The 15,257-nt window shown below is 37.7% G+C and overlaps 1 protein-coding gene across 1 annotated transcript in view; it reads left to right on the forward strand.

Annotated features, from left to right (window-relative positions):
* The window catches only part of nrg3a (neuregulin 3a), a 305,838-nt gene that overhangs the window by 183,507 nt on the left and 107,074 nt on the right, over positions 1-15,257 (forward strand). The gene's annotated exons all lie outside the window — the stretch shown is intronic.

The raw sequence follows: 15,257 nt of genomic DNA on the forward strand, positions 1-15,257 counted from the left end.
ACTTGTGGCACCTCTCAGCTGTTATTCCACTCCATGATTCTTTAACAACATTCCACAATTCATTCACATTTCTTGGTTTTGCTTCAGAAACAGCATTTTTGATATCACCCCACAAGTTCTCAATTGGATTAAGGTCTGGAGATTGGGCTGGCCACTCCATAACATTAATTTTGTTGGTTTGGAACCAAGACTTTGCCCGTTTACTAGTGTGTTTTGGGTCATTGTCTTGTTGAAACAACCATTTCAAGGGCATGTCCTCTTCAGCATAGGGCAACATGACCTCTTCAAGTATTTTAACATATGCAAACTGATCCATGATCCCTGGAATGCGATAAATAGGCCCAAAACCATAGTAGGAGAAACATGCCCATATCATGATGCTTGCCTCTCCATGCTTCACTGTCTTCACTGTGTACTGTGGCTTGAATTCAGAGTTAAGGGGTCCTCTCACAAACTGCCTGTGGCCCTTGGACCCAAAAAGAACAATTTTACTCTCATCAGTCCACAAAATGTTCCTCCATTTCTCTTTAGGCCAGTTGTGTTCTTTGGCAAATTGTAACCTCTTCTGCACATGCCTTTTTTTTAACAGAGGGACTTTGCGGGGGATTCTTGAAAATAGATTAGCTTCACACAGACGTCTTCTAACTGTCACAGTACTTACAGGTAACTCCAGACTGTCTTTGATCATCCTGGAGGTGATCATTGGCTGAGCCTTTGCCATTCTGGTTATTCTTCTATCCATTTTGATGGTTGTCTTCCGTTTTCTTCCACGTCTCTCTGGTTTTGCTCTCCATTTTAAGGCATTGGAGATCATTTTAGCTGAACAGCCTATCATTTTTTGCACCTCTTTATAGGTTTTCCCCTCTCTAATCAACTTTTTAATCAAAGTACGCTGTTCTTCTGAACAATGTCTTGAACGACCCATTTTCCTCAGCTTTCAAATGCATGTTCAACAAGTGTTGGCTTCATCCTTAAATAGGGGCCACCTGATTCACACCTGTTTCTTCAAAAATTGATGACCTCAGTGATTGAATGCCACACTGCTATTTTTTTGAACACACCCCTTTCAACTAATTCAACTAATTGCCCAATTGCACAGCCTTAAGAGCGTGCATATCATGAATGCTGGGTCTCGTTTGTTTTCTGAGAATCTACTGAACTTACTGGTAACTTGTTTGCCACGTAGCAATAAAAAAATATACGAAAAACCTTGATTATTCTGGTTAGTCACATTGTACTGCTATTATTTTGAACAATACTGTATATATATATATATATATATATATATATATATATATATATATATATATATATATATATATATATATATATTCCATCTGATATAGAATCCAGATCATATACGGCAGGCCTGTTATTGGATTGCTGCTTTTCTGAGAAAACAGAACCCTTTGAGCTCATGCAACCTCCCTTACTCCTCTGAGAACGTATCCCAGAATGCACTTCAATGGACTCTCGTTTCACTCAAACAGAACTGTTATCGTAGATATGTGTGCTGGTTTTTACACATTGGGAAACAGCGGTTTTCCTGCTGCAGCAGAGCTTCCCTCCCAGTCCTTAAGTTTGCCAGCACAAATCATCATCCAGCACACTATCTCCACGCACAACACAGCAAGTACCTCTCCATGTGTCACTTCCTATCTGAAATCAGAAGAGCCCCAGAATGCTTGTCCCAAAGTACTGTCGAAGAAACGTCACTCCTTGTGCTTACACAACCTGTTAGAAACAGAATAGAATAGAAAAGAATAGAAAACACATATTCTAATATTTTCTCTTGTTTTCACTCTCTCATTTTCCCTCTTGCTATTATCACGTGTAGAGAGACTGAGGAAATGCCAGTAAGTACAGAGCTGTGCTCATCCCAGAAGTAATAACTTCCTCTTGAGCTTAATTAAGAAAGTCACGCTGTTGCTCACATACGAACACAACCGTGAGGGAATTCAGAAAGAATTATGGAGGTGATGAAATTTAAGATTTGTTAGGATGATTTCATCATGTGCCTCCGGCTGACGTCCCCATGTCTCACATGTCAGCCGCACTGCACAGTCGGACACATTCATAGCGTACGTGGAAAGGTAAGAAATAACCCTAGGTGTTTGGCAGATTATGTTTACATTTCTATACTTTTCCAGCCAAATAAATCCTCTCACGGTGCACTCAACCAAGAGCTTATAGCGTCTGAAAGGATATGTGCTCAAACAGACAGATTCCTTTGTCAGTTTTGATGATGCTTTCAGGAAGGTGAAGAAGTCGTGAACGTGTGTTGAAAGATTCCTCAAGGGTGTGGCCTGTGATGCATGGTGACAAGCCGCTGTATTTTGTCCTACCTGGAAATCACAGTGATGTATATTTTTAGCTGAGAGCTGGATAGCTGGAGAGGGATCACAATTGATATGCTGCTCATATGTGGCATCATCTCGTAGCCATATTCCAGGTACAATGTAAGAGGATTTTTAGCAGATGATTGCACTGATTTCTTCTTTTACACAGATACTGATACTCATGTCTTTCAGTCTGATAAAGGTTGAGTCTATTGTTTTGTGCTTCACTGGAGAGATGATTCACAATGGATCAATCTATCCTTATAAAAACATACTATCAAAAGCCCTGAAATATTGACTCAAACACCTGGACACTTACCCAGCTTTGAATGATTGTGCAAGAACAAAGCTCAAACACTCTTGAGCCAGTATTATATATCACTCTGAATTTATAATTGTGCATTAATAATTGTAAAAGTGTTTTTGTATGTTTTTTGTATGTACATTTTGGGGAATATTTCCCAACCTCAATATTTGGAGAAGTGAACTGTCACCTTCAACCGTGCATCTGTCTGTACAGTATTGTTCAAAATAATAGCAGTACAATGTGACTAACCAGAATAATCAAGGTTTTTCGTATATTTTTTTATTGCTACGTGGCAAACAAGTTACCAGTAGGTTCAGTAGATTCTCAGAAAACAAATGAGACCCAGCATTCATGATATGGACGCTCTTAAGGCTGTGCAATTGGGCAATTAGTTGAATTAGTTGAAAGGGGTGTGTTCAAAAAAATAGCAGTGTGGCATTCAATCACTGAGGTCATCAATTTTGTGAAGAAACAGGTGTGAATCAGGTGGCCCCTATTTAAGGATGAAGCCAACACTTGTTGAACATGCATTTGAAAGCTGAGGAAAATGGGTCGTTCAAGACATTGTTCAGAAGAACAGCGTACTTTGATTAAAAAGTTGATTAGAGAGGGGAAAACCTATAAAGAGGTGCAAAAAATGATAGGCTGTTCAGCTAAAATGATCTCCAATGCCTTAAAATGGAGAGCAAAACCAGAGAGACGTGGAAGAAAACGGAAGACAACCATCAAAATGGATAGAAGAATAACCAGAATGGCAAAGGCTCAGCCAATGATCACCTCCAGGATGATCAAAGACAGTCTGGAGTTACCTGTAAGTACTGTGACAGTTAGAAGACGTCTGTGTGAAGCTAATCTATTTTCAAGAATCCCCCGCAAAGTCCCTCTGTTAAAAAAAAGGCATATGCAGAAGAGGTTACAATTTGCCAAAGAACACATCAACTGGCCTAAAGAGAAATGGAGGAACATTTTGTGGACTGATGAGAGTAAAATTGTTCTTTTTGGGTCCAAGGGCCACAGGCAGTTTGTGAGACGACCCCCAAACTCTGAATTCAAGCCACAGTACACAGTGAAGACAGTGAAGCATGGAGGTGCAAGCATCATGATATGGGCATGTTTCTCCTACTATGGTGTTGGGCCTATTTATCGCATACCAGGGATCATGGATCAGTTTGCATATGTTAAAATACTTGAAGAGGTCATGTTGCCCTATGCTGAAGAGGACATGCCCTTGAAATGGTTCTTTCAACAAGACAATGACCCAAAACACACTAGTAAACGGGCAAAGTCTTGGTTCCAAACCAACAAAATTAATGTTATGGAGTGGCCAGCCCAATCTCCAGACCTTAATCCAATTGAGAACTTGTGGGGTGATATCAAAAATGCTGTTTCTGAAGCAAAACCAAGAAATGTGAATGAATTGTGGAATGTTGTTAAAGAATCATGGAGTGGAATAACAGCTGAGAGGTGCCACAAGTTGGTTGACTCCATGCCACACAGATGTCAAGCAGTTTTAAAAAACTGTGGTCATACAACTAAATATTAGTTTAGTGATTCACAGGATTGCTAAATCCCAGAAAAAAAAAAAATGTTTGTACAAAATAGTTTTGAGTTTGTACAGTCAAAGGTAGACACTGCTATTTTTTTGAACACACCCCTTTCAACTAATTGCCCAATTGCACAGCCTTAAGAGCGTGCATATCATGAATGCTGGGTCTTGTTTGTTTTCTGACAATCTACTGAACCTACTGGTAACTTGTTTGCCACGTAGCAATAAAAAAATATACGAAAAACCTTGATTATTCTGGTTAGTCACATTGTACTGCTATTATTTTGAACAATACTGTATATTCAGTATTAAGTTCACTGAGAGATGCCAATAAATTAAGCATTAACAGGAGTCACTCAGATATCACTCAGTCACTCAGATATCTGCATATAGATAAGAATCAAAAGAGATATACTTAAAATAAATGCTTTTATTTCACAGTTTTTATTAAGCAAAACATCCTGAAAAAAATGTTTCATGGTTTCTTTAAGCATAATTAGTAGCAACCGTTTTCAACATTGATAGTCAGAATTTTTCTCCAGCACCAAAACAGCATATTAGAATGATTTCTAAAGGATAATTTCACACTAAGTAATTGCTGCTGAAAATTCAGCTTTTATCATTTAACATTTTAAAATATAACAAAAAACAGTTCATTTAAATTGTAATAATATTTCACAATATTGATGAAATGTTAATATAAATACAGCCTTAGTGAGAAAAAGAATAGGGTGTGTATATTATAAACAGCCTGAGACACTGAATTGCGATGTAAAGCTGTTTTGATTCGAAATGGTGTTGAAACCTACACCACTGCATAATAGAGTCTGTTATATTAATGTAAAAATGCTTAATAATGCATATTTGCAGCAGTGAGTTTTGAATAGTTATATCTTCACAGTAACATCAGTACTAAAGGTGATGCTAATTGTAAATTGCATCAGGCATTAAAAATAATGCTATACAGGGGGCACAAATAAATGAACATATTTATTCTGAAGAGGGGAAATTATCTTTCTGGGAGGGTGCAATTACATCTGGCATACAATTCACAATTTTAACGTTTTATCTTGATTAACCGGTTGGTATAATGCACAATGAAGATTCCCATTATTGGATAATAGAGCATATTTGATGCTCTCAAAATGCACTTTATCCAGCAATCTATGGTTTAATTAGCAGGAGTGTTTCCCCTTTAAAAGCTCCCAGTTTCCCTCACAAAGCGAATCGTTTGCAGTGCCACCTGTCTCTGTGTGCATAGAGTGCACTGTGTGACATTTAGAGAGCACACATCATACTCCAGAGATAGGACATTTTCTTTCAGAGGTGTACAGTTTGGTTTGCTCTTCACTTACAGCTGTGTCTATCGCAACAGTGTCTCAGCATTAGTCACAAGCACCACTCACCTCACTCTTCAAATGAATGGTGATGTGGTCCTCTATCAGGGAGGAGAAGAATTATGCAATATAGGTTCGGATAAGGGCAAGGGGACCTGAGGTCCCAATCCTGTCCTGCTCATGCATGACTGGCAGCCAGGATAACTCTGGATTTGGACGGCAGTTCTGCAAACAAAAGTTTATATATATCATTGCATCAGTCAGTAAAAGAATCATAAATGGACTGCATTTATATATAGCTTTCAATGACCCATGGCCATCCAATGTGCCTCACATTCACCCACTCATTCATACACCAACGTCTGTGGTGTCAGTCATGCAAGGCGCCATCCAGCTCGTCGGGAGCAGTTGGGGTTAGGTGTCTTGCTCAAGGACACCTGGACAGGTGGAGACGGGGATTGAACCACCAACCTTCCAGTTTGTAGGCAACCTACATGAACCATTGAGCCAATGCAGGCCCTAATCATGAAAAACAGCATCACAGTTTCCATAAGAATTAAGAGGAACAGTATTTTAAGCAATCAGCAAATTAGAATATTTTTTGAAGGGCTCATGTGACACTGAAATTGGAGTAATAGCTGCTGAAAATTCAGCTTTTACACTTTCAATTGTTTTGAATTGCACCTTATTTGTAATGACATTTCACAGTATAATTGATTTTGCTGCATTTTGAGTATTTGATATTAAATATAGCCTTTGTGAGCACAACAGACTTCTTTCGAAAACATACCTAAATGTTAAACATATTTGTATTAAGTGCATCAAACTTAAATCCTTTAATTTTACTTGTGAAATCTGTAATTTGACTCGCAAATCTTATAAAATAGCATTTAAAAAAATTACGTGAAGCAATAATCATATATGGTCAATGGATTATTTGTAGCTATGTTCAGCTTTTTAAGGCCTGTAAGACACTTTAAGTAAATATTTTATCCTCAAAACTGTAGTGATTTCAGGGCTTGACAATAAGGACTGCCTGATGGCTTGGGGCCAGTGTGGAAGACATCACTTGCCTGATCAGGCCACTGCAACGTCGTCATGACATTTTATTATTTGCATGTGTTTTAAAGACTTGTTAATTCAAAAATTAAAACGATTAAAGTGAAAGTGAAGTGACATTCAGCCAAGTAAGGTGACCCATACTCACAATTTGTGCTCTGCATTTAACCCATCCGAAATGCACACACACAGAGCAGTGAGCACACACACTGTGAGCACACACCCAGAGCAGTGGGCAGCCATTTATGCTGCGGTGCCCGGGGAGCAGTTGGGGGTTCGATGCCTTGCTCAAGGGCACCTAAGTCGTGGTATTGAAGGTGGAGAGAGAACTGTACATGCACTACCCCCACCCACAATTCCGTCCGGCCCGAGACTAGAACCCACAACCCTTCGATTGGGAGTCCAACCCTCTAACCATTAGGCCACGACTTCCCGTAAAAAAATAAATATCCTCTCAGTACTTGCACACACAGCCACATCTCTGACACGCACAAGCCACCAAATGGGCAAATACATAAAAAAGTACGTCAAAAAACCCATCCTAGCAAGTAATTTTGTAGCTTTCTCATTACGCTGCTGCGGGAAGAGCGTTTGAGACATGGAGTAGCATTTACAGTCTTTAATGAAGAAAACGTGGGATAATCCACAATTGGAGCTGGGCAAACATAAGTAAAACAAGTAGACCCGACAAACACTGAACGCAAAGGCAGAGACTTAAATACAAAGGATAATTGGGGAAACACAGGTACAGAGGATCATCATCAAACTAAATGAGGAGAGGATCATGACCAAATAAGGACAAACAGGAACAGAAACGGGCAAAACACAGCACAGACAGTACAGAATCCTCACAGTAGCTTAAACAATTATTAATTTATATTGGTACATTATATTTATACACTGGAGTACAGATGTACGGATCTAATGGACTTTTTTTTATTTATTTTTTTAATCTTATTTCAGACTATCTTCTGTTCCGTGCTTACAAACTGCACTGCAATCAGACTCCCAGTGGCCATTTGCATGGAAATATTAATAAGTAATACATTTTCAGAAATGACGTTCTCTTTTAATTTTATCTCTGTATGATGCATTTAAATTAGTGTTAATAAATGCAACTGCTGTAACCAAGGAAACACTGTATTACTGTACCATAAGCGCTGCCTGCTGTCAGAGATTGAATCTGCATCTCATTCAGCCTGTTTGTACTCTACTGTTTCGGTTTCATACAGATGTTTTATGTAGCATAATTCCACAAAGTCAGGTTATTATTACTTCAGATTTTGAAATTATACAGTCTAATATAAATCAAACAATATAAAACATTCAAATGGCTTTGAAAAATCAAGGTGCAACAAAGAGTGAAGAATATGCAAATTGTCCCCTTGGAATTATAAGGTTCTATCTGCGTTCTGAGTAGTTTTGAGATATTGAGCTTTAAAATTTTTGTGTTCCATAGACTTCTGTAGATAGAACCTTTTTGTTATTTCAAAAAAAAATCCCAAAATGTACACAACTTAAAATAAAACATCACATAATGTAAATGAATTGTCACAGAATAAGTGAATAATATAGTATATAGAATAATAAGTGAATATGTGAATAACTCAATTTTAACAAAAATGTCAGATAGAACCTTATAATTCCAAGGGGACGAAATGTTGTTTTATATGTGATTTTTCAATTTCTGTACCTGAACATCTACAAATATAAAAACCTAAAGCGTCATTTTGTTTCATTTCTATTTTAATGCTTTAGGCAAATATTTAATTGTTGTATTGCTAGTAATTTTTTCTTATTTACTGGCAGTCACATGTCATAATAATATTGGTGTCAAATAAGCTGATATATTAGAATAACAGATCAAGAACAATGATAACATCAACCATTTTATTTTTTGTGGCAGATCCAGTTAAAATGATGGCAGGGCAAGTAAAAATTTGAACCACTGGCCCGACTGGCAGAAAAAATCCTTAGCGTTGATCCCTGGATTTGTTTGTAACTAATACTACGCATTTAAGTCTTCATCAAAATGTATGTTTAGCTAAGCTTTTCTCATGAGAGGTTGTCTAATTCTGTGCTTTATGATGAACATGATGAACACAAAGCCAGCAGATGAATGAGAGAATGGCTTGAAAGGTTGGGGTCCCAACAGCTTTGCTTTCATCCTGGCACCTATAGATGAGCGCTCCATAGACTCCCTGGCATGTTTGTTTGTTAAAGAGGCTAATGCGCTTTAGCAATGGGACTGGAGTTGTGGATATTTACCCCAAATGCTAATCAAGACAAAACATGCTGTTAGGACTGGACCAGGGCCAGGAGAGCATGGCATGGATGGATGAATGGACAGAGAGTGAGTGATAAGGGATAGAATTTATGAAAAGAGGGTTATGTTTAGACTGGATGAATGCCAGCTCACACCAGCTCTGAGTTCTGGACAGAGAGCAGGCATTTGCGATGCATTGCAAAAAGGGGGTGTTTTCATAAAGCACAGAGAGATCCATTTTCTTGTCCTACAGCAGCTGGACACAGAAGACTGTCTGCCCACGAAGAGCTGATAGCTGAAGCCATTGAGATGCTGGCCCAAAGTAACATAAGACTCTTTATGTTATAAAAGATCACATTAGCAGTGGCTAATTTTCCTCATATAAGAGTAAACACGCTTTACGTCATGTTACGTCAATCAGCGCATGTTGAAGTCCTCCGTGAAAGCAGAGACTTCCACTGCCATTCCAAACATCTGCAATGCAGCAGTGCACAGCACACACCCGACTCACAGCAGCCATTGTTAAGTGTGTGACTGTGTAACTGTGTGTGTGTGTGTGTGTGTGTGTGTGTGTGTGTGTGTGTGTGTGCTTGTGTGCACCGAGGAGATAGACGTCATTTCTAGGCTCTGAGTGATCAACGAGCCACCAGAGGCTTTGCTTTACTGTGAGTTATAGCGGATTATAGTTTTAGGAATAACAATGTGATAACAGAAACCAGTGTTGAATAAATAGTTAGAATTATAATTAGTAATTATCAGAATTATCTGTGATTACACTAACTGTAGGCTGTTTGCGGTTGCCAGGCAACATAGCAACTTGGCACATTATTTTTGATTTTTCCAATTAAAAATCATTATTAGGATTTGTTTTTATTTTAGAAATTGCAATAATATAGATGGTGCATGACTAAAATTGATTTTTACAAGGGCATTGTGCCTTACTAAAGCTAAAAAAAAAAAATAAAGAAGGAATTAAGAGAATAAAACAACAAGAATAATAATAATAATAACATTATTATTATTATTATAAAAGTAGTATAATTTTAAAATACAATATATGTTGACCAATTCTGTCAAAATTAGACTGAGGAAAAAATTGCAGATATTATTGAGATAATTACATGATTATTGATTTTGGTTATTGTTGTCTTGATTATTATTAAATTAATACATTTGTATTATTTAAAAAATAATATAATATTAACTAAATTGAACTAAAACAGATTTGGAAGAGATTTGAGTCTTACACAGTGTCTTATTCCAACTTCCAACATTTTCCAGAATATTGCAGAGTCCCTCGCTCCTTTTTTCTTTCTTTCTTTCTTTCTTTCTTTCTTTCTTTCTTTCTTTCTTTCTTTCTTTCTTTCTTTCTTTCTTTCTTTCTTTCTTTCTCTGTTGGTTAACTGTGCTCTGTATACATAGCTCTGTATCCTTTGGTGTATCAGCTTTGCCTGCATGGCATCCATCGATTGCCTTTACTCCACTGCATGACTGCCATTGATCAGAATATAAAGCAGGAAGAAGTGTGCTTCACCACAGGGCTACGCACACAGACACGGACACACCATGATACATATGTACCACACCAGCTGCGGTCAGCCTTTATGCCTGATAGGATGCTGGGTGCTTAACAGATTTTATTGTTCAGATAAATGATGTTCCATAAGAGGAGGGGTGAAGGAGACTTGGTATCTTTATTGAACAACTCTTGAGGGCGCTACCATCAGTCCTGCATCATACTGTGTGCTGATATCTGTATCAGGCTCCTGGATGTGGCTATCATACAGGTACTGGACAGGATAAGGCACAACATGCATTCATGCACCTCTCTGGTAGCAACGAGGGGATCATTTTACATGGCAGCTAATGCCTGTTCCATGTGCTTTTCTGTGTATAACATCCTAATAATACTGTGAGGGAAAAATATTTTCTAAATAAAATACTTTCTAAATAAATCTGATTAAATAATTTCTGAATGTAATAATTAGCTGCATGTTAAAATATTATCTTTTTTTATTGTATTGACTGACTTTTTTTTGTTTGTTTGTTTGTTTTAGATTTATTTATTTATTGTATTTTATGTTTCCCTACCTTTAGAAATTGAATTACAATCACAATTCTGATTATGATTTCTGACAGGTATTTATGAACCAACATAGTAATATTATTTATATGTAGACAATATTACTATTACAAAATTTATTTAATTAATAAATGCATATTACAGCCCTAAAATTATATATTTATTATATATATATATATATATATAGTATTTTGGATTTTTTTCTTCAAATTTTACAGACCTTCTAGCACCCTCTAGTGACCCTTAATGAGCATAATCTGGATATCACAGAATACTTTGTAAAATTGTGATGATGAGTGTGTAAGATTAATTAACATTTTTGAATCTTTGACTTTGGGATCTTTGAGATCTTGGCAAATCTGAGAACACTTGAGATGTTGCTCTGAGATCTCTTCTGAAATGAATGGAGAATCAAGGGAGATGGTAACAGTAACGGAAAAAAAAAGTGAACGTGAAGTGACGTGTGGCCAAATATGGTGACCCATACTCAGAATTTGTGCTCTGCTTTTAACACATTCAAGTGCACACACACACACAGTAATGAACTCATACACACCGTGATCACACACGTGGATGCTGTGGTACCTGGGGAGCAGTTGGGGGTCTGGCGCCTCACTCAAGGGTCTCACCTCAGTCGTGGTATTTAGAGTGGAGAGATCTACAATCCCTGCCAGCCCTGAGACTAAAATCTGTAACCTTTGGATTACAATTCTGACTCTAACCATTAGGCCACGACTACCCCCTTAAACAACATCATCAACAACAACAATAATAATCATAATCATCATCATCTCACCCCCAGGAGAAACATGTGAGAAGCAGTCGGCTTCAGTAGACTGTCTGGGAAACATTAAAGATATTAAAAAGATCCCATCTGTGATTTTTCCCTTCCTATGGGAAAATGTGTTTCCATTGCTCTCTGTATTGTTTTCAACTGAATGCCTCTTCTTCTGGTCACATCCATCATTCCTGTCACTTATTCCCTGTGTTTTTCCCTATTGGCCCTGCTCTGTACTTGCACCTTGGCGTGGCTGCAGACCAGAACACTGTGCTATTGGGGACTTGGGGGGTGGGGGTCATTGTAAATGTCTCATACAGAGTATGTATGAAAAGACCAAAAGCACAGAGTGGCCTGCAGAACTATGTGTTCTGGTGGTCCTCTTTCAGTGACAGGAAATTGTCATTGACCTCTGCATTCAGATGAGAAATGGGGGGAGAGAGACACGTTTGATAGCAAGAAAGCCAGAGAGAGATTGTCAATGTCTGATATTTCCAGCCAACAACAAGTGCTCTGTAATGAGGGAATTCAAATCAACAAAGACAAGACCATAGCCATTCACTACATCACGACTTTGATAAAACAAATTACTGAAGCCTCAGCTTGTAAACTGTGATCTGTTTTTGAAAAGATCTATATCAGTGAATTTCTGCTGCTGGATTGCTGAAACTCCATCAGAGGTTTGGCATTTTGCCAGATATGAGTATTCACAGATAAGCAGCTATTTTGTTGACTTGTCTCATGTCACAAGCTTTTGATGCATTTGTTGGCAGAAAGGGAAGATAAAATGGCTCGGCTTTACAACTGGACCCTGAAATAGACTAGGATATTGGTTTCTTAGAGAATAGTTGTCAAAAGCCTAAAATATTGTAACCCAACAGATCATGTGATTATGCTTAATTATTTAAAAATGTAACATTTTAAGGCACTGACGTACCAAGTACTTGGACTTGAGGCAATGTCGTTCAGCCACAGCAAGTTTTTTAGCATCAGCTTGGTATGTCAAGGCTCTTAAATACATGAAAAGATGATATTTTATCTGCTTTAAATCATAAACGGATGAAACAAACCCATTCAACAGCCTGCTATTTTTTATACAGCTCTAAATGCAAACATACTGCACAGCTTATGCAATGTTCTGTGCATAGTTTTACTTACTTTCCAATGTCATTCATTCATTCATGCATGGTCAAATTTTCATAATGAGGTGCTTTTGACACAGGCTTCTTTTTATTCTTTTTTTTTTTGGGGGGGGGGGGGTATGCAGATGTTCAACAGATGAAAGAAACGCATACACGTTTGGAAGAACGTGATGGTGAATAAATGATGGCAGAATTTTCAGTCTTGGGTGGACTATCTCTTTAAGCCAACATTTCAGTGAGACACATTAATCATCAGCTAACTCTGGGAGCTTTGTCCGCAGTTCTGTCTGTCCCCTCGGAGAGCTCTCTGTATTGCTGTTTCTGAGCTAATCGATTCTCTGTGACCTTCACTGTATGTCAAGCCGCCAAGCACTCTGGGGGAATGTCACATCTGAGAGACGGCATCAGTGCTTGGCCCTGGGGAATCCCATCCTTTAACACCCTGCACCTGCCTCGGCCCACGGAAACAAACTAAGATAGAGGGGATGTCAGGGTCTGAGTAGATCTCCAATCTCTTAGACACTTGGCCCTATCTCACCTCCTGCCAGAGTAGCTGCCTCTGTGAATCCCAGGGAAAGGGCCCAGTAATGATGCTGATGGGCTACTAAGCTGTTATCAATATCATCAGTGTTCTGAGGGATGACTAATGGAGATCTTGTTCACTGCCCAACACGTTTTTGCTTTGAACACAAAGCACAAGCACTTTGCATTGATTTCGACAGCAGTTTGTCAAAAGGTCTGGCTATGCACTCAGATGCAATTATCGGAAAATGAATGGAGTTTTTATTAAAAACATTTATAGTTTCATTTATTAAGGTCCTGAGGTCCTCCTCAGGGCCGTTCTGTCACCTGGCGGCCTAAATGCATGCCAAATTAGCCTCCGAGGACCTGGTGAATATCCTGAAAATTAATGAGTGTGAATATGATATCTTCCACAGCTGATACTCAAACAACGTTATTAGTGACTGCCAAAAAAAGTCATGTAAAATGAATGCTCATTTTTGTTAATTAATTATTTATTTGTATATTACAGTTACAGTATATGAAAAAAAATATTAATCATGCTCTTTGACCCACACTTAAATTTCATAAGCAATTCAAGCTTTAATCTTGATGTTTTTTCCCTCTCTGCAGTCATTATGTACAAATGGGGGCTTTTCTTAACAAATATAGATATGTAATTAATTTGTGTAATTGATCATGACAACTCATAATTCATTTGACAAATACAAGGGTAGTTTGAATGTGCAAAGAAACAAGGCAAGTCGATTTAGTTTGTTTAGCATTTTTAGAATACATTTTGTTTCTAAGCAGCTTTACAGATAATTATGAGGTTAGTAGTATCTTAATATCTTCAGGCTTTATAATTACATTTAGCAGATATTGCTATAATATTGCTTACATGAGTGCACTGTATGTATGCGGATTAAGCTGGATCTACTGTATATCCAACTTGATATACCTGTATAGATCTGTGCAATAATATAGCTCACACTTTGCAACATTAGTAAAAATCACATAGCCGAGATTTTAAATTGCTTTACGTGAATGTATTGTATGCAGATAAAGTAGTACAGTGTGTGTGTCTGTGTATACTGGCATTTGCTGTTCGGTATATATACGTGCCTTTACATGAGTTTTCTGTTGGTAGGTAAAGTTGGATATATTTGTAGTTGTAGGCTGAAGTAATGAATTTGTTAAATGGTTATACTGAGAATTACGTTTTGGTTCAAATGTCAATTGTGCCCACCATTAAGCAGTTTAGTTGAACATTTTTGAATAATATTTCTAGCACATTCTTTCCATTTAAAACACTATTTAATTGAAATGTATTATTACTGTGTTCAGTCTTGTTTGTTCGTTGTACAAGGTGACCTTAATTCACTCAACTGGACAGTATCTTCCTCCTCTAACTTTATGGTCTTCTTTAATGGCTATCATTCAAAGGGTCTTTATTTCCGGTGTGTTCAAAATATTGACGTCAGTCAAAGTCTGTCAGGCATATAATTAGTTCTGTTTACAGATTCTCAGCAGGTAAGTTTGCACATGACTGTAAATGCAAGGTTACCTTATCAAGTTGGCTTTAGCAAAGTGAACTTGGCGTCATTAATCACAATGAAGTCTCTTTCCCAAATGGTATACTCCTGTATTAATTCTAAGTAGCCAGGGAGAGTGATTACTTCATTGAACATCATTCATCATCCTTCAGTAATGGATCAGGAGCAAAACAAATTCATGCACACTGTACAACAAGTAATAACAAGCTGTATTCAGCAGAGTAGTACAAAGACGTTTGGTTGCTTGTTTCACAACGTTATTGATGGTGTCTCTTGCATTATCTGGTAGTTATGTGGTGATCTTTGATGTTGCTTTAAAGTGTTCTCTTATTTCTTTTTGGTA

This window comes from Carassius auratus, chromosome 38 (genome assembly GCF_003368295.1).
Source record: "Carassius auratus strain Wakin chromosome 38, ASM336829v1, whole genome shotgun sequence".
Taxonomy (NCBI): Eukaryota; Metazoa; Chordata; class Actinopteri; order Cypriniformes; family Cyprinidae; genus Carassius; species Carassius auratus.